The 24,824-nt window shown below is 43.4% G+C and overlaps 1 long non-coding RNA gene across 2 annotated transcripts in view; it reads left to right on the forward strand.

Annotated features, from left to right (window-relative positions):
• LOC136287584 (uncharacterized) overlaps window positions 1-15,311 on the forward strand; it is a 69,243-nt gene extending 53,932 nt beyond the window's left edge. Inside the window, exons 2-4 of one of the 2 annotated variants that reach the window (XR_010720179.1) lie at window positions 7,947-8,066; window positions 12,897-13,022; window positions 14,562-15,311. This is a non-coding gene — a long non-coding RNA (uncharacterized lncRNA). The remainder of the gene's footprint in view (window positions 1-7,946; window positions 8,067-12,896; window positions 13,023-14,561) is intronic. The other variant, XR_010720181.1, reaches the window with a different exon arrangement.
• Window positions 15,312-24,824: the final 9,513 nt, after the last annotated feature.

Consider the following 24,824-nt stretch of genomic DNA (forward strand, 5'->3'; position numbering starts at 1 on the left):
TTCAGCAGCAAGGTTTGAAGGGGAGGATGGAGCAGGCAGCATGGGGATAAGCAGGGAAAGGGATGTGGCTGGGAAGATCTGCCTCCAGATCACTGGTAAACTTCATTCATAAGCCAAAAAGGGTTTTGCAGTCCACATGGTGGGTTTTGGGACATAAAGGATTTGGGCTTAGCTCAGTGGGCAGTATTAGAGTGTTCCACCACGACCTCAGCTGGGGCATGCTGTGGGATGGCCCCAAAAAAGGGACTCTCTGAAATGTGGGCAGCACCATACACATTGGGGCAAAACCATTCAAGCCTGAGCCTTTCTCACCACTCCTGAAACTATTGTCCTGGGTTTGGTTTCAGTTAGTTGAACAGGCTCTTCACTAAAAACAAACCTCCTGGTACAAACATCTCCAGGTCAGAATCACATCCTTCATTTGCTGCTAAAAATAATGGCAATGAATGGAAGAATTTGCAAATTCTCCTAGGGAAAAGAAATTATGATCCCATTAACCTACATTACAGCCATCGCCATTAAGAGATACCATTAACCTGCAGTTCCCACACTGCCTTGTCAGAGAGACTACAGTCATCCCTATAATTCTGGAGATACTACAGCCATCCCATAATTGTGTGGTTACTCTTGGCAAATGCTGACTTTTTAATAGGCAGCGTTGCAGCCAAGTACTTTGTTGGATTATAAGCCCCAATCCACATAGCCTTTCGGCTGCTCTGTCTCAAACCACGCTTGGGATGAAAACTCCACAACAGGATTGCCCCCCCCCCCCCCCCATGCCATCCAAAATTATAGGATTTTTACTGTCTTACTAGGTCACAAGTGGCCATAATCGATCAATACAGAGGATGATGTGAGTATCAAGAGTTTTAATGGCACAACAGTGTGTGATAGGAGTTGTTGTTTCACTTTCCAAAGTAACACGTGTGTTTTCGGTGGCTTTTCTTCACACATTTACTGATATTCAGCTTCCAGAGTGAAAGTGCTCATCTAGTGAATGAGTTTAACAGAGTCCTACTAGTTGGAGAATTGGAACGTTACTGCTTAATATAAAGTGTATATATATATTTATTTATGTATATAGGGTCAATATTCTATTTTCTTAATCTCTTTTACTTACTTGACACATTTAGGCTCTGATTATGATTTTTTTGTTAAGTCTGTGAATTTTCATATATTCAGAAGCTTGAATTTTCCTCAGCTTTTTACTTTATACTGTCCTGTCTACCAACCCCAGATGTTGGTTTTTTCTTTTTTTATGGGCTTTTGGGGATTTTTTTTTTTAACTCAGAGGTAGCAACTGCTGGGAAGTCAGTGTGGTTTTGCAGTAAAGAAGCTGGAGTGGTCCTCAGGATTCATAACTTGACTTATTACAGGTTTTTTAGTGCTCAACAACTTTCTCAAATCTAAAAATAAGCAAATCTGTATGTTGAGGGCTACAGTAAAGCAGAAAGTTTTTCTCATAGGTTAAAAAACCCCCCAATAAACCCAAGTAATAAGATGTATATTTATGTAACAAGAAGTCAGAGTTATGAAAAATGCTGCTGTGGATTGCAATTCCACATGAAATGGTCCAGTCTCGGAATAGGAATCGCTGGATGCTGACATGTAGTGATGTGCACGCTCTTGTGTCTGAGCTGCGTATATTTCTAACTTTGCTCTAATTATCAATCACTTGATTCATGTCAGACCACTCACATTTAAATCAAGTTTTTGTGCTATTTAGACAGGTACTCTGTAAACACAGGCAGAAGAGATGGTTTCTGAAATGAATGGGAAAGGCTGCCTGAGTGGCTGTTGGAGTCCATGTTCTGGATGAACAAATTAAAAGCAGGAGTCTTTCATGCTAAATTTGTATGGCCCTCTGCACAAATTGCCCAATTTATTTAAGTATTTTCTGGTGGCGAGATGTTTTGGGACGTGAGGGCTGATAAGAAGCATTAAATAAAGCACTGCAAGTCAAATTTAAGGATAAAATGAAATTCTTTCTATGTTGGGTTTGATGTTTTTAATTTAATCCCTGGTGGACAGTAGTCTGCATTACAAAACCTTCACACATAATTTGGCACAGTTTGGATGATTTGCAATCTCTCCCTGGCTGTCTCTGCAGAGGATGCCCCGAGCAGGTCCTGTGTGGAGGCTGGGTGACCTCTCCTCTCTCAGGAGGGTGGTCTCCTCAGGTCACCGTCGGGGTCATTGCTGCTGCAGAGCAAGGAAGCTTTGACTGTTCCTTTGCTTGTGGGGGTAAACAGAGGACTTCAATTTCCACCACTACTGGTCCCTAACCTTCAGAAGCTTCAGAGGGGGGTGGGGAAGAGATGCCAAAGGAAAGTGCAGAGCAAAGAATGTAAGGAATTTTGCTTATCTGTGACAAGTTTCTAAGCGTGTTTGATTATGGTAATAAGGATACCTCATTAACAAAGGATTTTAAAGGCATGTACGCCATTGATAATCAGTCAAAGTACAGCATACATTTTTAACTTTTTTTTTTTTTCTCCCCAAAGGGCTATGTTTGAAATACAGCAGCACCTTAGTTAAAATGTGGAATTTCACTTGGTACAGGAGGGTGGGGCTGTGGCAGCTAAGGAAGGAGCTCTATCTCCTGAAGATAAAGTCCCCATCACCAAGAGATGACTGTAAAACATGCACAATTCCCAATCCTTAAAACTCTCCCTAACTGCAAATCTCCTCATTGTTTTAACTTATCTCTGCCCGTGCTGTGCTGAATTAGTCCTTTGGAGTCCCTGAATGGGATCAAGGGAAGAGAGGAGGAAAGGAAGGATGGGAATGAGAGCCAGTGAGGAACAGAAAGCAAGATAGCCTGAGAAAAGGAAAGGAGGTGGGTGTTAAGTGTAATTGCCCTTTGGCTTCCTGTGAAACTGCAAAACCTTTTGAACACGCTTGTTGAAGCAGCCCCAGGGATGTTTTCTGCACCTCTGCTGCATGGGAGGCATCTGGCCTGGTGCTGGGGTGGGTAAAAAGGGAAGAAATGGTGCAGCAGGAGTTTTCCTCCTCTGCTCGGATAATTTCCAGTGTGCGTCTTGCTGGAAAGTGGCCCAGTGAATGACCCCCCCCACCAGCCTCTGTGCTGATCTCCATGTAAGGTCCCTTGGCCATCCCCCCTGACCCAGACCCCCACTTGAGGGTGGGAGAGAGAGCCACCCCCTGTGTTCACCCTCTTTCTTGGCCAGCCTGACCCTGCAGCAGGCAGCTGTTTCCACCAACCAGCCATCCGTGGGAATTTACTCCAGCTCCACCTGATACCTGGAGTATTCCTTTTTTTGCATCCTTATCTCCTAATGAGTTTATAATCTAGAACAGAGCAGTACCCCTGCAGTTTTCCAACCTTCTTATCAAATGATTTTGCTATCAGGCACATTCAGATGACTGAGGAGCTGCTTCTGGCCCCACATGGGCTCCTCTGTCAGGGCTTCTTTTCAGAAGGAATAGACTTGAGCAGAAATTCACTGTCATGTTAAATGGGAGAAAAGCAAAACCCACCTATGCATGGAGCTCTTCCAGCTTGTTTCAGGTATAATATTTGAGTGCTGGCTACCCACCCCTAAATGTGGTGGATATAACCCAGTATTTTTTATTCTATTGCTTTTGGGTTGAAGGAAGTATTTTAATATCCACATACCTCTAATAAACTAAAGCTGTAACGAGGCTTTCTCTATTTATATTGCTCTTTTGTTGTCTCCTATGTGCATTTACCATTGATTCTTGCCAAACTGCCCTATATTGTAACTATGCAGTTACAAACTGGTGTTACTGAGGGGAACTGAGGAGGGAAGGGATAGCCATGAAATTACTGGTTGCAAACAAACACTGCAGTTCTATTTGGGCCTTTCTCAGAAACACCTGGAGATTACTGCATGCAACCTTCCTAATCAGCAAATCAGTCAGCCACCAATTGTTTCCTTAGCCACATCAGGCACAAATGGAACAGATGTTTAATTTACTTTTTTTTATGGTAGGAAATTCATATCCTGAATCATTGATATCTTCTTTTTGCAACTTGCTGCCATTAATGCTTTTATTTTCTTTCCTCTCAGTGTTGCCTGCCATAAAAGGTAGGAGTGTCTCTGTGTGTGAATGAGGTGACCTGATGTCTTTTTTCAGGATGGTGCATGGAAACCAAGTGAAACTCTCTGGAGCTTCACTTGGACGTCCTTTCAAATCCAAGGGTTGAGGAGGGGAACGGGGGACACTTGCTAATGTGAGCAGGAACTGAGGGACCCAAAGCTTTGCAAGCTCTAGAAACTCTGAAGTAAATGGCTTCGGTTGGCTTGAGACTGAGCAACAGCCAGCTACAACTGAATGCTTTATTGCCGTCTGGAAGTGTTTATTTTCTGAACATAAATTCAAGGGACAGATTCAAGGCATGTCTAGAAATAAAGCATATCATCATGTGAGCTAAGCTGACAAGGACAATTTACTGTACCCTGCATTCGTTCTGGGCCAATCGGAAGAGAAGAGGCTATTAACATCCTGAAATTCCCGCTGTTCGGCTCTGCCTGTCCCTTCACTGAACTCGGGAATGGCATGTATTAACCCCTTGAGGGCCTCCCGTGCACGGCGCACATCCCGGGAAGGGACACTTGTTTGGGCCCCGAGCCATGTGCGGCGTGTCCAGCTCCTATTGACAGCAGCAGCAAACGGCTCCGAGAGCCCGGCACGGGCGCTGCTGTCTGGAGGCCCAGCACAGGGTTAACATCTCTCCTAGAGGCGCTGTCGGTGCTGAACACCAGCACTGACTTGCTCTGTTTAAATACGAGAGTTCACTGGTCAGCTTGACCTTGAATTCTCTCGCAAAGACAGGAACAAGTTGACATACTGCTCGTGTTTCCAGTGGCTGCAAAGTTCAGGGAATACAATGCAACTGCAGCTCTCATGCCGCGAGCGTCGCTTAGAGAAGGGAAAGGAAAGTTCATTTCCTACTTTATAAACACTGCCAGCAAGAAAAGTAACAAAACCAGAAGAGAAGTCAGAAGGTAAAACACAAAGGGCACGGCAGTAGATATTGCAGAGGAAAGGTGCCATTCATAGTCAGGAATGTGTTATAATAAAATCCACAAGCAAAAGTCCACAGAGGACTGTTTGCATAGCAGCACTACAATATCTACATGTGTAAATAGAGGGAACAGCCTTTAAATCTATGTTGCAGCAGCAACTGCTGGGTCTTCTACCTGCTGCTTGAAGTGACTTGGTGGGTGTCCTTGTATAGGACAGCATGACCAGCCCCATTCCAACAATGCAGCTGAGGGAAATGTGTTATTATGGCTCTGAACAGGAATTTTCTGCATACAGCACTGTAGAAGGCCAGTGCAGTTAACTTAGCTGGTCTTCAGCTGCTTCTTTTCCTCTGTTAGGGAGTATGGATTCAGGACAGCTGATGGCTTTCACAGTAAAATCTTGGGCTGGTGCTTCTGATTAATTATTAGTGTCTGTCGTCTTGCTCCTTCTTTTTTAGTGAGTTTACTGCTGAGGAGCCCGTCTCATTCATTCCCTGGCACTGCACAGGGCTTAAGTATCGCAGCCTTCAGTACCAGACCAGAATAATATAAGAACCACAAGGAATCATTTATCTGGCATGACATATTTTATGCTCTTGTGTAAGTTTTCCTAAGGGATTTCTGAATGTCCTACTGGGTGACTGTGAAGACTCCAAGGACTCAAAGTCATGGGCCTCATCTTTATTACAAGCCCTAAAACACTCAGCACAAAGACAAAGCTGAGTGATCTTAACTTTTCTGAAATTAATAGACTGTATTGTCTCACCAAAGTCCTTCCACAGATCTCTTTAAGAGCAGAGTGGTTTGGGGCTAGAATTGATCCTTATCTTCTATTACTTACAGGAATGTTTCTGTGCTTTAAAAATTCAGTCCCCATTTCTTACTTTCAGACTACCCTAATCTCAAATTAGCCTTCTTAGCAAAGGTCAGGAGTGCAGGAGTGCAGGTCTTATTGGTTCAATTAAAGGAAATAACACAAAATCAGACAGGCTATTGCAGGAGTCTTTGTCAACAACTTCCTGAATGCTGAGAGGCTGCTCAGGCATAAGCTGTCTATACAGCCAGATAACTCTGTTATTAGAAACATATTAGTGTGAGAAAATGGAAAAAAAAAATATACATGGCTAATAGATACATTCATCTGATGGCGTTAACAGCAAAAGTCTTGGGCTGGTGCTTCTGATTAATTATTAATAATTTGTTGTTTTGCTCTTTTTTTTTTTTTTTGGTGTGTTTACAACTTAGCTTTGCCTCTCCTATTTTTTTTTTTCTAAAACACACATAACAAAACTCAGATGACTATGCTGCTATCTGTTGTACTATTACTTGCCTTAATAATGTCCTTAATAATGATGAACTGTTACGCTTCCAATAATGTACCAATAAATATTTTGGAGTCAGGGAACTGGCAGGTATGTGGAGAGGGCACTTTATGTTAACAGCTGGTATACTGTTCTTACACTGATGAAAACAGGCTAATGCACTTGTGTAAAGATCTTCTTTATAAAAGTGATCTCTCTTTCTCTCTTTCTCTCTTTCTCTCTCTCTTTCTCTCTCTCTTTCTCTCTCTCTTTCTCTCTCTCTTCCTCTCTTTCTCTCTTTCTTTCTCTCTTTCTCTCTCTTGTTTCTTTTTTTTGTTTGTGTCCTTGTGCCTGAACATTTGACCCTGGAGGAGCAGGATGGAAAGATTGTTTAAAAAGCAGAGAACTGTTTATTTCAATTTTCTCCTCTTTTTTCTCCCCTTTGCAGATCTTTTTACAGGTAAATCACTCGCGATATGGGAGAATCTCAGAAAGTTCAGAGGTTTGGGGCAGGAAACGCCTCCCCTCCCCCTGAAGTTTGGATTCAGAGCTAAATTTATCTGAATGCTGTCATTTCCCTGCTTTTCCCTCTCTACCTCCTTCATTACATTCCTCTTTCTCCCTCCCCACTCCCAGCCACCCAGATCTTATCCTTTCCTTGACCTGCAGCTCCCCCTCCCTAGCCTGCCACGGCTCTAAAATGTCCGGAGGCCTCGGCTGAAGGTGGCAGCTTCTCCTGGTGGGGTTTTTGTCATTCCTGAGCTGAACCATAGTGGGAAGTGCTCTGTAATCCCCTGCCCTCAGAGGCTGTGTCCATCAGAGATGCTAAAAGCAGGTCTGGTGGCCACTAAGAGGGGAAGGCAGCAGTGATGCCCAGCAGAGCAGCCTGGGCTGGCTCCTGCCTTGCTGGGTGTGAGCATCTGCCTGTGATGCAGCAAAGGGCCCCTGCAGGTACAAGCAATTTGGTTTAGGATTTAGGTAAAAGACCTCAGAAATAGGTGTTGAAGTTCAGCCAAATTTCCATGCTGCTCCTGCTTTTCCCTGACACGTTCTGCACATTTGCATCACTTATCACGATCTTGAGCAGGTCTGTCCTGGTAGGAAATACACAGAGTTCAGCAAGAATCGCGCCTTTTTTTTTTTTTTTTTTTTTTTTTTTTTTTTTTTTTTTTTTTTTTTTTTTTTTTTTTTTTTTTTTTTTTTTTTTTTTTTTTTTTTTAATGTTATAGTCTTGCACTGTGGCTATTCTAGTTTTACACTGAAGTGGCAGGCAGCCAAAGACTGGAGTCATTATTTGCAAACTCTAAAAATAGAGTCAAGATTTATAGGAAGAAAACAGATATGTCTTGTTATAAAACCATGAATAAGGATTGGCACAAACATAACGGTTTATTCTTTTTTGATATTGCTTATTGTGAATTGCACTCTATCTTTCGGGGAGATTCACCAGATAGTTACAGTGGAGAAACGCTTTCTTTACTTTAAAGTGCTGCAAAACTGCAGCTTATTTGTTGTAAAGACTTGGTTATTCAAAGAAAGTGATAAGAGATGAGGTAGCCCCTGGGAATTTTGTGCATTGTTGGGGTGGACAGTTTGTTTTAAAAAAATTATTACTGATCTTCTTCTGCAGGTCACTGCTGATAAAAATTGCATTCTTCGCCCAGCGAAAAGGCTCCTCATGAGTTGCACTTCTGGTTAATACTGCTTGTTACTGTACACCTTGAACATCACATCCCTGATCTAACTGTAGGTAATAACACTCCCTGCTCTATCACCTTCCTCGTAGGCTCTGGCAGGGCAGCAACAAAGAAAAAGAATTGAGTGGAGAAAAAAAAAGAAAAAAAGGAGGGAGGAAGTAAGCAGAGGGAAAAGAGAGGGAGAGACTTTTACAAAGAGTTAAAAAGGCCTGATGAAATCCTTACAATGTACACCATATGGCTTGACATTTACCAGATTAGTTAAACATTTCTACTGGGGATAAATATTCCTGCACATCGATGTAAAGAAATTGCATGAGACAAGGGCACATACAGCATATTTATGCCATAGAGTAATCATTTTTTTTCCCCCTCCCTTCCCTTTGGCTAGCAGAATTCAGGTTACAGAGCATGTGAGGGACAAGTGTACTAATCCCAAACAAACCCCAGTTCTGTGCACTCCTGACCTGCTGGTGGGGTGGCTTCCAGCATTGCCCCAAACCCACCTCAAAAGCCTCCCCCCAAAAAAAGTTCTGAGTGAGAAATTTTGCTATAAAAAAATACCAAAACCCCAACTCTACAGTGAGGCTGAAGCATTAAAGTTTGTCAAAATCTATCTGAGCACTTGGATTGCCTGTGGAAGATGACTGTGATGGCTGCCAAACTGATTTGAGCAGGTTGATGCAGAGGAGGTGACTGCTGGTGCCCGTGTCTGGTATAGCCTGCCCCGCTCCTTGGTGAGCAGCCCTAAAGCCACAGATTTCATCTGATCTTTGCAAAGGCTAACATTTGTCTCCTGTCATTTTAGTGAGATTGATGACAGGCTGGGATGGGGAGGAGGAGGGGGAGCGCAGCGGGAGGACGGCTGATCCCCACAGCCCCTATAGTTGGGGCCAAGCCCATCCAGACTTGCTATCCTGGACTCTCTGGTCAGCTCTGGCAGTGGCAGGAAGTTGTTCCTGCACCACTCTAGCAGGAATTGCACGGGGTTGTTACAGGAGATTGCAGGAACTGGGAGACAGGAAGGCAGCACTTTGCACCTTATGTATCTTAGTAGATTATTCTCGTCACAGGCAACACAGGGCAAAATGTTATGACAACCATAAGAATGTAGTTTACTGTGGCTTAATGTGGCTGGGCAGTGCAGGGTAAAGCTATCAAAAATATATATTTTTTTTAAAGTTTCCAAGACAAACTAACCAATGTGGACATGCAGCTATTTTTATTCAAACCCCTGAATTTTGGCAAACTCTTTCCAGGCTATAGCAGAAAAGGCTTACTCCTTTTATTATTAGTAGTAGTAGTATCCCAGTGCCAAACTAAAAATCGGACACCTTCCACTTGGAAGCTTTCTCACAAGCTGATGTAATAGGGGAATCTTCTGCAAAGGACACATGTCCTAAACTGGGCAGCCAGTTGCTGGCTGCAGCATGTAATGTGCCTCGGAAAAAAATTAGCTTTCACACTTGTGCAGGATGAAGTCTATGTATCTTTTCCCATGAATGAATGAGTGACTATCAACGCTGACGTTCGATCTTACCTCAAAATCCTAGAGATTTGCGTTTCACCAGGCACATGTATGTATACATGGAAAGATCTCAGCACTTCTGGGGGAGAAATGCAGAGTGAATGTGTTACTGCCCTTGTGGAGAATTGTACCTGCAAATCTTAATCCAAATATTAGATTGGAAACCACTGAGGCGAGGGCTGGAAGCAGCCCTAGATCCTCTCTGGGAGTTGAAGGGGAGACGGGTGTATGAGCCAGTAAGTAACAAGCTGGAATTCAAAATATGCCTGATGTAAAACCTTGGGCTGAGACATGTACAGGCTTGGGGGAAAGCTCAGCTCCAGCCCCTCGTGTTGAGATTTAAGTGCCGAGACCGACGCCATATGGATTTTAACTGGTCAGTGTCCCATTACACCAAAGAGACATGGTGTGAGGACAGGGTTTCAGCTGCAGACAGGGAAAAATGTCGTGGAGAATGTGAAAACAAGGTGTCCCCTTATTCTTGGTGGTCAGAGAAGAGCAGGAACTCCCACCCAAGTGGGAGGGCAGCTTGGGCCCCGCACGAGCCTTGTGCTTGGGTGATCACGGGTGGCTGGGTTGATAAAGAGTGAGCCAGAGAGATAAATACCCGTACGAAGGAAAATAAGAACAGATAATGGATTGGTGCAAGTCGCAGTATATTTCCTCCTGGTGATGAAAGGCTAAGAGTGAGTTATAGATCTTTCCTCACGATAAGAACAGATATTTCTTTCCAAATCATTTATCTATAAGATACTGAGATATTATTTTGGTCTGCATTAGTATTAATCGGGCTCTTTGCATTCCCATCCTGGTCTTTAGCAGATGACAACACGGTAGGGACCCCAAAGGTTCTGTCTGCACCTCCCATGGGGGAGGTGTTGCTTTTCATCATTGGGAGCTGGGAAGAAAGGGAATGTTTATCCAGGTGTCTCAGGTGATGGTGATGGCTATTTATGCATGACCGGGGTTTAAATCTTGCTTTGTTCAGGTCCTTAATGTACAAGAAGCATTGCTGAGAGTGTTATAAAATCTCTTACTGCTCTGGGATAGAATTAACTTTTAAAAAACCGCAAACATTTACACATTCGGGTGATATGACAGGTGTGTGCAAGGGCAGGAGACTGTGGGGGGCGAAAAATGCAGCGTGGTTTTGTCAGCTGGGAAAGATCAGAGAACCAAGTTTGATAGTGAGGGGAAACGGCTTTTAAAATTTTAATTATTTTGTTAATAGCATCATTATTGAGTAGATGTTTTGTATGATTTAGTAAATGGCTGTTTCTCGGCCCGCTTTCCCCGGGGCGGTGGTCGGGAGCCGTGTGGTGGCAGAGCGCGCCTGGCCTCACGGAGGTGCCACCATCTTGAGAGGGTGGGAACGCTCGGGGCCGGGGGGAACAGCCGAAACAAATAAAGCACAAATAAACTGGGGCCAGACGGGGTTTGGGGCTGTGGGATGAGGGGTTTAGGGACGGGCAGATGCCAGCTCCCAGCGCAAGGGCTGTTTGTGGACAGAGCAGCTGGCGGGACAAGGGGCCTTGGGTGTGTTTTCACGTGCTGTAACATCTGCCTTTGCTGTCTTGCTTAAAGCTCTGCTTTTGGATCTTCTTTGCAGTGGTCAGTAAATCCTAGTGTTGCGCTTGCCCTGGTTTATGAGATTTCCAGGAGATTTGTCACTTGGTGGATCAGGCAGCTCTGAGGGCACAGGTTTTGGGCTGACGGGAGAGGACTCTGCTGTCTCCATCGTGTTAAAATGAGCTTCAGGTTCAGTACATTAATGTGTTAATAAGGGAGCCCTGTGTTCCCACACTGCTCTTAAAGGCGTTTTCACACTGCTGACCTGACCCCCTTAATCCTGGCTTTCCTGGAGGAAAAGCTGATCCATCAGGCCTCCTGTACTTAAAATGGGATGAAAGGGAGTGATGGGCCTATTTCAATGCTGGTGTTTCTCAGGTACCTCAAGCAGCCTTGTTCTTTTTGTATTCATCGCTTATTTCCCTGGAAAGGAGGAAAAAAAAAAAAAAGGAAAAAAAAACCCTCTAGATGTGAGGGCTCAAATCACTGAAGATGAAAAGCAGCAAAAGGAAATAAAGAGGTCAAACACCTAAGTTAGCTTGTGATTAAAAAGAAATTAGTGGGGCTATTTTTAATTTGTTTAAATATATTACTTTCTATTAAAGAGGTCTTTTTATTTCACTAAGTATGAGATGAAGTGTGTCACCAGAGGAAGATTTTTTTTTCAGTTTTAGTATCTTTTCTGTTCAAAAATTAGCAGTCTGATGCCACTGAAGTCACAAATGCGGAGACAACAGGAATGGCACTAATGTGGGGCTTTTCCTCTACAATACACTGCAGTCACCTTCCAGTTGGGTTTGCAGGAAATCGGGGAAGAGAGACATAGACTGTGCATAACAGGTATCTTGCGGAGAGATTTGTGGTACCACACAGCCCCACAAATACTCAACCTCAGAGTGTTGTGCAGCCTTGAGAGCCAAAACTCTGCATCTCAGCCCTCAGACCCATCCCAAGGTGCTGGTCCCAGCCCAAGGCACTGCTGGGAGCTCCCTTGGAGGCTGGAATGCATCTTGTATCTGAGTTTAGCTGCCAGATCTTACGTCTTTTTTTGTTGAATCTGCTAGACTATGGATATTTTCGGGTTGCAGCTGACAGAAATTAGAAAGGATAGTTGTAAATGAAGTTTTGTAATGCCAGAAGTTTATGACAGAGCTTTTATAATCAGTGCACAAGCTGAACGGTGATCTAAGTGATCCAAGGCTTTCCATGAGATTGCTGGTTTTCCCATTTTTCTTTTCTTTCTTTTGTTAAATGAAGTTCCTTGAGAATAAACACAGCAACTGGGTGAGACTGCAAACCTGTGAGTCTGTGAGGGAAATACACCATAAGGTTTGAATAAAAATAATAAAAGGTTTGGTTAGGAATTTGTCACAAAGCTCCAAAACAATGCAAACACCCTCGGTCTCTTGTTTTGTTCCCAGCTGGGAAGCCAGGCCAGAGTCACCAAGTCTTGCTAACCTTCTGAGCTGAGTTGTGAGAAATTGTTCTTGACATCACATGAGCTGGGCCACAAGGCAGGACTAATGTGATATTTGCTGTCGAAGGTTTCCTAGGAAACATGCTACTTAGAGCACTCAGCCCTCCCTGCCACCCTTCCCGCATCCTCCAGCTTCCTGCGCTCCCACAGGTTTTGCAGGGGGCAGGGATGTCCCCTCCGACCTCCGGACACCCTTGGCACAGACCTCCCCTCTTCCCAGCTGAGCAGAGAGGGGCTGTGGAGATTCTGAAGCTCACCCACCTAATTGCCCTTTTTTCTCTGATCTGTCTCTCTTTTGTTTTTCCCCAGCACTCTGCAGTGGGAGAAGTAAGAGAAACGAAGCTACATCCTGCAAGACTAGAGATGGAGAGGAGGAAGTTTGAGCCTTCTCAGTGAACTTAAGCTTTCCTGCCATGGGGGAACTGGTGGAAAAAGGTTAGGAAAATCAGCAGATAATTTACAATTTAACTTGCCACACATTTTGCCAGCAGTTTGCATCGCAGTAGGTGCCATGGTAGATAACCCATAAGCGTTTTTCAGCAGAATGGAGTTCCCCGATTCCTTCCCATAATTTCACCTGGTAGGTGCTGTCCTTAACATCAGCCCCACAAAATGATTCCTGCCATCCAGGCCAAACTTTCAGCTTGGCCATTTGGAGCAGCAGGAGAGTTCCCATTGAGGATGGGATGAATGGAGTCGGTTCACACATGTTAACCAAATGCAAATCCTTCGATGGAAACTCATGGTCAGCTTTTTCCACTGCTATTTTCAGAACTTCACAAAAGACCGTGCTGTGATTATATGTATTCATGATATGTATATCATGTATTCAGCTCAAACAATATTTGAATGATGCATTTAGAATTCTTCCTAAAAAAGGACCATGCTTCTGTAAACTGCATCATATTTGTAAAAAGAGAGGAAAAAAATCTAGCTTGCTTTTCCTTTCTTCCTCTCTTTCTTTTTAATATATCATTTCATAAGGCTGTAAGAATTGGTGTTAATGCTGCATTACACACAGACACACTTCTACATAATCATATGCATTTGCCAGTATTCCATACACAAACAACCCTATGGAATCCCGACTCTTCATTGTTAAGTTTGTCTCCGTATTTTTCAAAGCAAAGCAGCTTTGGATGTCAAACAGTTGCTTTTTTCACTCTCGTTCACTGGGCTTTGTGGAAAATGCAGCCAAACAAATAATGCTTTGGGAGTTTTGATGGTTGGCTGGGTTTTTTTGGTTTGTTTTCATTTTTTTTTTGTTTGTTTTGCCATTATTGGGGTCTTTTTGTTTTTTTGTCTCTATTTTTGATTTTGGAGGTGGTTGGTGAGATTTTTTTTGTATTTTTTATGTATATTCATTTTGTTTTTTATATCTGGCCATTTATAACTGCCTCTTTTCTCTCTTGTCTCCTCTACTGGTAAAACACCATTTTTATGATTCTGTCATCAAGTGTCCTTTACATTGCCAATATTGATTTCCCCTACCCCTGGAAGGCCTAGAATGTCACCTCCATGAGGCTCCCTGAAGCCACTGGTTTGGAAAACACGAGCACTCAGGATGCTGTTGCCAGACACTGGTTTCCCATGTGGTGGAAAGGAGACAAGTAGCCCCAAGTCACGGGGCTGATTCATCTCCCTCCGTGGTGCCATTCTCTTCACCTCCCTGCGTATCTGTGTAGTGAAGCTGTGTGGCCAACATGTCCCATGTGCCTTGTCTTAGTAATCAAAGTGCAGGGAGTGGAAAAGAAATTCCATTCTGGATCATTTAGCTCTATCTTCAGTTTCTGGTGGCATCCCAAAGAATGGGGTGCCTTTTGGGCTGGCTTTTCTGCTTGCCTTCAGGTTCAGGAGAGCAGCACCTGCTGAGCCCTGCAAAGCCAATGGGGCCTCTCCTGTAAATCTGGGCAGAATTGTGGTCTTTGTGACCAGAGACGGAAAATCAGTAGCACTCTTCTCTTTCTGTTCCAGTCCAGAAAAGATTCCTCCAGGTGTGAAGTCTGATGTCAGTCAGCTTCAAAGAAAAAGCACCAGCTGAGCTGAGGATCTGCAAGCAAGTCTCAGGTCTGCACCAATCTCTTAGATCAGCATTTTTCTCTGTAGAGTCATTTTTTCCTTGCGTGGAAGGAACTCAACCTCTACCTCTGAGATACCATCATGAAACTACATTGCTCATAGAAGGCAGAACCTTTCTATGTTTTGACAATCTGCCCAACATGTGAGATTCTGGTGGTCACCCAGACCATTTGTTGTTTTCAGAGCACTCTCAGAATGTCAGTCCTTGTGGCAGCATGTGTAACATGTGTCAGGGGCTATTGTTAAACCCCACTCCCAGCTGAGGGAGGGAGGGAGGAAAGGAGATACAAAACCACAGCTTGAGTTATTGTTGGAGACAGGACTAGAACTCGGCATTTCCTGGGCTGATTACTACCCTTCACTTCTCCCTCAGCTGGTATAATTAGCATTGTTCTGGACCTCTCTTATTCCCATGCAAGCACACATCTGAATGCATTTTTCTTTGAAATTGTCTGTCTTGGGGTCATTTGTGTTGTGCACTTCAGGCTGTTGATGATCTGTTGTCTGCAGTGAAATGCTCACTGGTACACAGTAAATCATGAAGAGATGCAAAGGCATCCATTTGTTACTACTGATTGAATCTCTGTGGGTTTCTGGAATGGGCTACCTGTAAAACTTTGGGAGCCAAGTCTCAAAAATTCCCAATCCTTTGTGGCTCTTTAATTTTTTTGTTCTTGGCTGCTAGCCATGCAGACGGATGTCTTACATCCTTGAGATGAACTTAGTGCAGTCCTCATTGACCTAGCAAGCCATTTTTTCCCTGATGACAAGCTGGGATCACATTTTGTAATGACTGCTGCAAGATTGTCTTGTTAGGAAAAGGGCTAAGGTGGGATCGTCTTTAATGACAATGAAAGCACCTCATAAAACCTGATTCTTCGGTTTTACAGGCATGGCTGTAAGAATTTTAGCCAATGCAGACTTAGTAAATCAGTCAGTCAAAAATTATGTCAGTTGAAGTATAATGTTCATGGCAGTCCAAAAACCTGAACATGTAGGTGATTTGGAGGGCATTTTGTTAACTCTTTAATTGGTCGTTTGAGTGCTGGAGGCAGTAGCTAATTGCCTGTAGGTCAGAGTAGTCCTAGAGCTTAGGTAAATGTGTATTGTCATATGTCACATTTTCATATGGCTTTTTTGCACAGGTTGGTAAAAATGATTGCTGCATAATTAAAATTAAGACAAGGTGGGAAAAGTGATTCAATTAAACCCCTGAAGCCATTGCACAAATTATCTGAAGTACCAAAAACTAATGAATAGTTAAAACTAGTTTTATCTTTTTGCTCTTCATTCCTGAATCCTGAGGGTATCAAAGTGGCTGAAGTCTCTCTCAAAGTTCTCAGAGGTGAGTTTTTGGGTGGGCAGTGCAAGTATGAGTCAGCACAGAGGAATCCAGGCCTTTTAAAATACCAGCACACAGAAACTTTGTTACCTACTTGTTTGGAATTGAAAATAACCAGACCTTAAGCACAAGAGACCTTTTGGTTTCTCCACCAGCCCAGAATTATTTTGAAAACATCTGCAATATTTCACTCTGCATGCAGCAGGTATTATATACCAGGGAGGGTGATGACAGTAAAAATAAATGAGATATGTTGTAACCAAAACATCCCAAGTTTTACATCATACATTTCACAAGCCTAGCAAGCATCCTGTGCTTTGACTTGAAGGCTCAGGGCATGTGGTAGTTTTACAAATGTCTATTAGTATTAACAAATATGTTCCATTATTAGACAGTGTGCCACTGCCCCAACCTCCCAGTGCAAGAGGTGAGTTAATATGGCTTATAAAATATTAGAGTGCTGCAGGCACAAACTGTGGAAATCAGAGCCCTGGCTAAGCAGGAGGTCTCATTACATTTTGTGGGACGACTTACTAGAGGCCTGAACATGAGCGTTAAAGCTGCCTCCCAGCTAAGGTTTTTTATGGTTCCTGTCCTTTCCCAGAGCCATACAGCGCTAGGAGGTTTAGAGCAGCAAGGTCTGCACCTTTGGATACTGGCAGTGTGCTCATTCTGACCGCATTTAAAATGGGAGAAATGAGATGGGTGTGTTTGCACTGTCCCTTTGCTTTTTAACAGAATTGTTGGAGCCTGAAAGTAGCAGGGCACCGAGGAGCTGTGCTCTTGTTGCTTTTTGAGTTTGTCTTTAGTTTTTTTTTTCTTGCGTGGCTCTGTGCTGGTAGCTGTAAACCCCCGTTTCTTGGAAACAAGAGTGTTTCTTGGCCAGGTTTCCCACGACTGTGAGTGTCTGCACAGAGAAGACTCAATGTGTTGAAACTGTATAAAACAGTGCATCTTTCAAGGGAGTAAAAACGTCTGGTTGTTCTTCGTTAGAATAGATACTGCCCTGCAGGATTTCTAAAATATGCCCTGGTAGGGACTGTCTCCAGCCATCCAAGTGGAGGTGTCTGTAGACATTTCCCCTAGAGGGATGGTGTGGATGCATAGATAAGGAAGACAGTACCTTTTAATGCTTCCACCTCTTTGGAAGTGATTCTCGCCCTGCACTTGAAACAGTCAAAAACCTTCTTCTGATGCTTATGCAAACCTAATCAGAAACCTTAAGTAGGAACTAATTTACTGTCACAGGTAGCATGTTCGTCTTAGTACTAGCTTTATTAAACCAAAAAAATTCCCTGTTGAGAACCAGGGTGATTCAGGGAATAGTAGGTTATGAAAACATGATGATGTCAACTCACTAGATGAGTCTTTCATTAATGGGTAAAGCTTCTGTGGGCAGAAAAAATAAACCTTCCTAAAGGTTTCTGTGGATCAAAACCCCAAGAGGTGAGGAGAGCAGAGAAAAAGAAAAAAAACCTGAAGCACAGGAGGTGTTCAAATCACGTGAGCTCTCTGCTTTCACATGCTTCCTAGTGGAAAAGCAAACAGCCAGACATTGTCAGGAGTGTCCAAAAAAGTCAAAATGTGAGTGGACAAGTTGCAGTCTCCCCCCTCAAACATTTTTTTCAGTCTTTTTTGATGTGTGTTCAGCCTAGACTGCTGGTAATCAGAGACAAAATTTCCACTGCCTGTGATTCAAGAAAAAACACTGCTTATGTCATTAAACAGAATGTTTTTCTGTAGCCTTTCCTGAATGGTCTTGGCTTGAGACCACCCAAACGCCAGGTGAAGTAGTGCTTTGGACAAGTCGAGCTTTTCCTTCCACTCCAAGGCATAAGCAGCAGGCTGCAGCTGATTTCATAAATGCAGACGGATACTTTCAGGAGGCTACCAACAAAAACCAGGTTATGGGATGAGCTGTTGTGGAGTGCACCGAGAGAGTGCTGAAATTGGTACCCTGCGTATAGGAATGTGGAAATGACCCAAGAGTGTTTGGGATGCCTTTATGAATTTCATGTATGTGTACAGTATAGTATTGTGTTTGTAGAGATGTATATGGCAATACCATGCAGGACTAATATGAGACATAAAAGTTGTTAAAAGACAAAATGTGACACATTCACCATTTTTCTTCTGGGTACAGGGAGTGAGTCAAGGTCATGGCACCAAATTCATCTTTCAAAAGTGCCTCATTTCACTGACTATGGAAGGCTTGGATCACTGCCTTGTGTTTACTATAAAAATACATATTTCAAGCTATTAAAAAATTAGTATTTTGATCTGTTAATACAGACCTTTTCAAAGAAAAAATGCAAGCTTTTGCCACCAGCCGGGTCCATTCCCATGTCATACCCTGCAAATAACAAGTCTATGAAAAAAGTTTAAAACTTGGATTGAGGAATGCAGCCAGGGTTGCTGGTTCAGGAGCCAGGAGCACAACCCCTGCCTGCTGGGCTTTGTGGAGAAGACCTACACTATCAAAGCTCTGGAAGGTAAAGGAATGCATTAGGGCTTTGAAGAAATTCTTTTGAAAGCCTCTGGAAATACAAAGATGGTGAGAAAGGCTTTCCACAGACTTTCTGGAAATGCCCTGTGAGTCACTGGTGGGTTCCCCTGGGAGCTGGAGGAGGCAGCAGGAAGCTGGTAATGGCCTATTAAATTCGATAGGATGTGCTTTGGTGATGGGTGGTGGGACCACGGTGTTCCCATGTGTTTGCACGAGTGAGAAGCAGAAGGATGTGCACGTTGTGCTTCCTTTGGGGGGGCGCATTTTCCGTGGTTTTAATACATGAGACAAACTTAAACCTTGTTTCCAGTGAGTTTGAGGTCCCACCATCGTCGTTTTCTCAGGGAGCACACCCCTTGCTCACAATAATTCCATGTGCAAGGGCCAAGACCTTAGACTGCTTGAGGCAAGAGTTCTTGGGTCAGCCCAAAGGGCAGGGATATGAGATACTCCTTTGGCAGTGGGGTTGCCCAGGGATACATCTGGAAGGGAAGGTCTGCTCTGCCATGGGTAGAGCTATTACAGTGCTGTGACAGCCTTTCCAAGAGGATAATGTTCCTTGGGTGTTCCCACCTTCTCCTGGCTTATATATAAGGTGACAGCAAGGCTGGAAAAAACCCTGCTGGGTGCCCAGAAGGAGACAAAGTTAATAATGACCAGTGTGCAAAGAAAGGTTTGACGTGAATAGAATTGGATTGATTGCCTTAGACAACTTTATGGCTTTGCTTTCCTTCCTAAAGTTTTTTTGTGGGTTCTTTTTTAGTAAAGTAAATCACAGCTCATGAGATGGCACCATGTGAGTGTGTCAGAGTATTTTTGGTGGCTCACAATTAGCCTTGATAACCTAAAGGATGGAGGTTGGCATATGCCATGGGTGGAGTCAGGGATATTTTGTATCTTTGTGTCTGTGGACGTGTGACAGATTTCTTCAGTCAGATGCAGGCCAGGCTGAATTTAGCCACCTTGGCCTGGATATTATCCATGTGGCTAAAATTGCCAGATCATTTACCCTGGAAATTATTGCAGTGGTGCACTGCCAAATGCACAGTTGTATTGTTCCTTTGCTTCGTGCTGTTGGGTGTTAAATGTACCTCTGAGCCTTAAGCAAGCCTTGATTGAGTGTTTTTTGTTTACAAGAAATTACAGAGGGGGAGAGGAATCTTTCAGTGTTCTTTCAGGATCTACCAAAACCTTTGGCATTTACTTGTAGCTTAGGTAGTTATGACATAAAGGGTGAGAAGAAAGTAAAAGGGCTTATGTAAGACTTCAGGTGATGGATCACTTGAATTTATAGTGGGAAATCTCTGTTAGTGAAGGCAGGAGCAGGAGCCAGAATATTTTAGGATTTTCTGCACACAATGAGAGATCAATGACTAACCCGAGTTTGTGAGCCATAAAATGAGCAGGCTGTTAAGATCTTAAGGAGGTGGTGACAATCAATCTCCTGATGATGTGGAGATGAAGGTTCTCCTGTCCCCATCTACACCAACAGCTGTTTGCTTGGAAATATGTACAGAGACACTCTGCTGTGCTAAAAACTCCTGTCTTGTGCCATCAGAATACTGAGACTGTCCAGGCTGGGAATTTCAGGAGTCCCTTTTTAAAACATGGACTTGTTCAGGTATCCCTGAAGAGCAGCTGTTTGGGGCACCACATCTTCTGGAGAGCTGTCAGGATCTGCATGCTTGAGAGGCATCCCAAGCTAGGGAGATGTTTGCTTTCCAGTTAGCTCTTGTCTAAGGAATAGAACTACAAGAACAAGCCTTCCATTAGGAAAATGACTGTAAATGACAAATTCTCCACTGTTGTTCCCAAAGCAGAGAGATTCATTCTGTTAGGGTCACCCATTCTGCAACAGAACTTCTCTTACAATTTCATGAGGAGATAGTCTTATGTCTCTGTGGAAAAGGTTCATCTTGCCATGCAGTCCTCCTTTTGGGTAGGATGGGGAAAGCAGTTGCCAGGATGAAAGAGTAGCAGCTCTCCTGAAGGAAGCCAGCTGGCAGCCCTCTCTGGGAACCAGCACTGCCCACCAGGGAGAGGCTCTGCTCTCCTCCTTCAAACCACACATTTCATTGTGCACTTGCAAGGCAAAGGTGGGCATGATACAAACCTGCATTTCAGTCAATAAAACCTCAACACAGAGAAGAAATATTATGTCCTTTCTTGTTTGTTTTACAGAAGAGAACAGAGGCTTGCTGACACCAAGACACACTTTTTTTTTTCTTTTTCTTTTGGCTTCCACTGCCATTTTCCTCTGTGGAAAGAGGGAGACATTCTGGCTCTAATTGCATCTGTTTTCACTATTACCAAGAAGAAAGCTTCCATTTTCCAATTGAACTTAAGGTCCAAGGACCAGCTCAGTTTCCCTCAGTAATTTCTGAATCTCTCTCACGTGGTCATCTCTTGTCATGATGAGCATGAGAAGGAAACCAGGAAGGGGCAGTCCAGCTTCCCAAAGCAAAACCTTAAGGCTCTTTCCTGAAATTCTCAAAAATTTGGGTCAAGGTTTATTGCCAGGTTGCATTACAAACACGCATGACTCTAGATGCTCTGTTCTGTGCTGCCTGCTTCTGAACCTTGAAAGTCTCTCTGTTTAGAGCTTGCAAACTAGAGTAATCCCACTGCTGTCTTGCATGGATTCAGCCTTGACTCAGGGGAATAGACAGTCAGGGTGCACATCCCAGGTCTGTTTGAAATGCTGCAAATGTTTCCTGAAATGCAGTGTTCCTTTTCACCCCGTTTTCTTCCATTTCCCAACATGACAGCACTTCATAGCCTCCGTTTCCCCTCCATCTGGCACTTGCCTACTTCCTCTTTCCCTGCAGCCCACAAATGTTTGCTGCTCTGGGAGCCACTGCCCTGGGCCCCGGCTGCTGTTGGATAAACAGGGGCTAATCTTGGAGATCAGGGAAGTAGTGGTTTTCCTCAGAGCTCTGTGGTGAGGTCCCCTCTGGCAGCAAGGCCCCACTCCCTATTTTCCCCTTCCACCCCTTCTCCTGCATCCCTGCACCCAGAGTGAGTCCTGGGCATGGGAAACAGAGGGGGTACAAATGAAAAATGTGATGGATCAGATGGATTAGATAGAAGATGGATTGATTTTTCTTTTTTACTTGAGTAACTTGAAATTTTAATAGTAATTAAATTTTTAATAATTGTAAGAGATTTTAATTTTTTTATTTTATTTATGGAATGAAATACTGTACACACCCTTCCAGCCCAAATATGAGTGTTCTTTCTAAAGTTTTCTTTCTAGGAATGAACACCCCCATAACAGTCATTGCTGAGCTGTTTACAGTAGACAAACATAAAAGGGCTGTAAAAGCAGCCAGAGATCAAAACCAAAAGAAAGATTCTCAAAAATGTTTGGCACTGTTTGCTCACCTTTGGAATATACATCCTGTTCCTCTTCTTAAAAAAAATTATTTTATTTTTTTAGTATAGCTGGGTGAACTGGTATTTCTTCTGCTCAAGCTGTCTCTAAACTTGTATTTCCAACAGTGGCAGCAGATTATGAGATGATACTTATAGAAATGACATTATATCATTCTTTAAAATACCCATCCTGAAAGGCAAAATCTGGAGAAATTATAGGACTAAGAGGCCTCCTTTGAGAGGCAGAAACTATTTTAACTTGTTATTTTTAGAGCTCTGCAAATCACATATTTTTCTCTTCACTGGCAATTCAAAAAAAAAAAATTGGAAATTGTAATAAGTTTAAAAAAAAGATTCTTTCACAACTTTTTTCTATAAAATGGAAAGTTGAAATATGTCATTTGTGGGCAAATGAGATGCCTCACTTTAATTTCACCATTTTTATTTTAGTTCCTTTCCTCAGATGATAAAAATTAGACACAGAATGGTCTGTTTTGAGATTGACTGCTCATGTGGATGGGATGGGGGTTCTTGGCCAGGACACCTGTCCTGGAGCACAAACAGTGACATGGACACAGGGACAGCTGTCTCCTTATTTGGCTGATCCATTGTAAATGTTCCTGTGGGTCTGTGGACCTTGCGCCCACCTCCACCATGCACCATGAAGATTAAAAAAAAGATTTGATATGGAATGTTCCTGAGGAATAATGCTGATACCTCCTGTGATTGTTGGCATTATCCTTGAATTAGCCTTGCACATTGCTTTCCAGGGATGGGAAGTCCTGTGTGGGGAGCCCCACCACGCCCTGGGAGGTGCTGGATCACCCGGCTATGGAGCATCCATACCTGTGGAGCACCCAAACCTATGGAGTATCCCTAGGGATGAAGGAGGGATGCTGCCCTTCCATCCTTCCTGGTGCTCTGCCCGCTGGCACAGGGTGAGCCATGGGAACAGCTGTTTCCTGTGAGGAGATGGGGCTGGAATTGGAGCACACCGCTCTGAAACCTTCTGGCATTAAGGAGGGTTGAGCACTGAATTTGTTCTAATGAGAGGGATCTTAAAGGGGGTCCTGACTGGTAACAATCAGCCACTAAAATCTGATGCAGTAGGAAGAGATGGGTGCAAGAAAAGGGGAGTAGGAGCAAAACAGCAGCAGAGAGAGTAAGCTTGGGGCAATAAATGAAGATATTTCCATTTGGAAGCAGAGGTTCAGGAGATCTGGGGAGGGTTGGATGATGGGTGTGATGTTCTGTGAGATGAATTACGGGGTTTGAGTGTCTTAGGAGCAGCCAGGTGACTGGATCTCTACAGGATCTCACACGGGGAGATCACACTCGTGATCTCACACTCATGGGGCAGTGTCAGAGAGCACCTTCACTTGCCAGACATTCTGCTCACAAGCACATGTCCCAGAATATCCGGTCTTGAGCCCTTTCCAGCTTGGGAAAGGATGACTTCAGTATTCATTGTGGATAAAGAACAGTAATGCTTCTATTTCCTTTCTCTGTTCTTCTTTTTTAATGAGAAAAGATCTCAGTAGAAGAAACTTGTTTTTCAGAAATCTCACTTCCAAAACTTTTTCCTCAGTGTGATTCAGCCTGCAGTTTTAGAGCTTGTTTAATTACATTTTTAAACTTCCCTCCCTTAATTACTCCTTTTTAAAATTTTTTTTTATTAACACCTAAATATGCTACTATTTGGGGCACAAACAGACAGAGATTACAATTAACAGAATAATTACACTCTTTTTGTCAGTGTAACCTCATGGTACAGAAAGTATTACAAATCTATTTTAAAACATATTAAATGTTCATATTAATGAGGATAATAGAGAACAAGTACCAGCAAACTAAATATTGTTAATGATTTTGAGCTATTAAATTCATTACCATTTCCTTTCATAATAAAGTGGTTAGTTGCTAATTAGACCTTTTTTAACTCATCATTATTGAATTCATTACATTGTGTGCAGTTAACCCTTAAAGATCTGCCTGGGTTTACAGATACAATTAAAAAATAATTTCAGCAGCATCTGAAGCCGAGATGCCATTCTCAAACCCACTTGTATTTTTTGACAGTAGCTCCATGTACTTTTCTCCTGGTACATTTTCTTGACACATCATGCCTAGCAGCTTCTCAGCTGTCACAGCAGCTCCAGCAACACGTACGATGGAAACATGCTGTATTCATTTCATTTAATAGCGTTTAATGTTAAAGCTAAAGTAGAACCCACTTGTTTGGCCAGGGAAAAAATACCCATCAGCGCACTAAATGGTTGACGTCAACGAGCTGCTCCTCTCCGAGTTAAATCTGCTGGGAGCTGGGATGAGGTACCTTTTCCTCCTACAAAGACGGATATGCTCGTGCCTATCTGGGTATCTGGTCTTTCTCTGCAACCCTAGATGGAAATCCCATCCCTGCCAGAGTTCATGTCAAAAATTCTCTTGATTGCAAGGCATCCCTGAACTCACCTTTCAGCGGCTCTGAGGGTTTGCACCACTCTTGAGGATGGGGTGAGTGCCACCGTGCCTGTGTCTCATCCCACGGAACTGATTCCTGGAGAGGGCACTCCTGAGGACTGAATCAAAGGGCTGCTTTGCTTTTCCTTCCTCCTCCTGTCCTTGCTCATTCAAGTGAGGGAGAGAACAGAGCCTCCATCTCTTAACTTCTTTCTTTTTGTACTGTGCACACTTTTTTTTTCTTTTCAAAAACCCCAAAACACAAACATCCTCCTTCCCCTCCAAACACTTTAAAGTTATAGGTATTTAAATAACGCTGGGACTAATGGACAGCACTCTGTGCTTTGCCTGGTTGTGGCTGAGCAATGTGGCAGGAGAGGGGCAATAGTGTGTGGCTGGAAAATGCCATTTCTGGAGCAGCTCTGCCGCAGCAGCAGGGCTGTCGCAGCACCGGCAGGCAGGTGTGCACTGCTCA

This window comes from Chamaea fasciata, unplaced genomic scaffold, assembly GCF_029207755.1.
Source record: "Chamaea fasciata isolate MVZ Bird 193981 ecotype frontalis unplaced genomic scaffold, bChaFas1.0.hap1 SCAF_3, whole genome shotgun sequence".
NCBI lineage: Eukaryota > Metazoa > Chordata > Aves > Passeriformes > Sylviidae > Chamaea > Chamaea fasciata.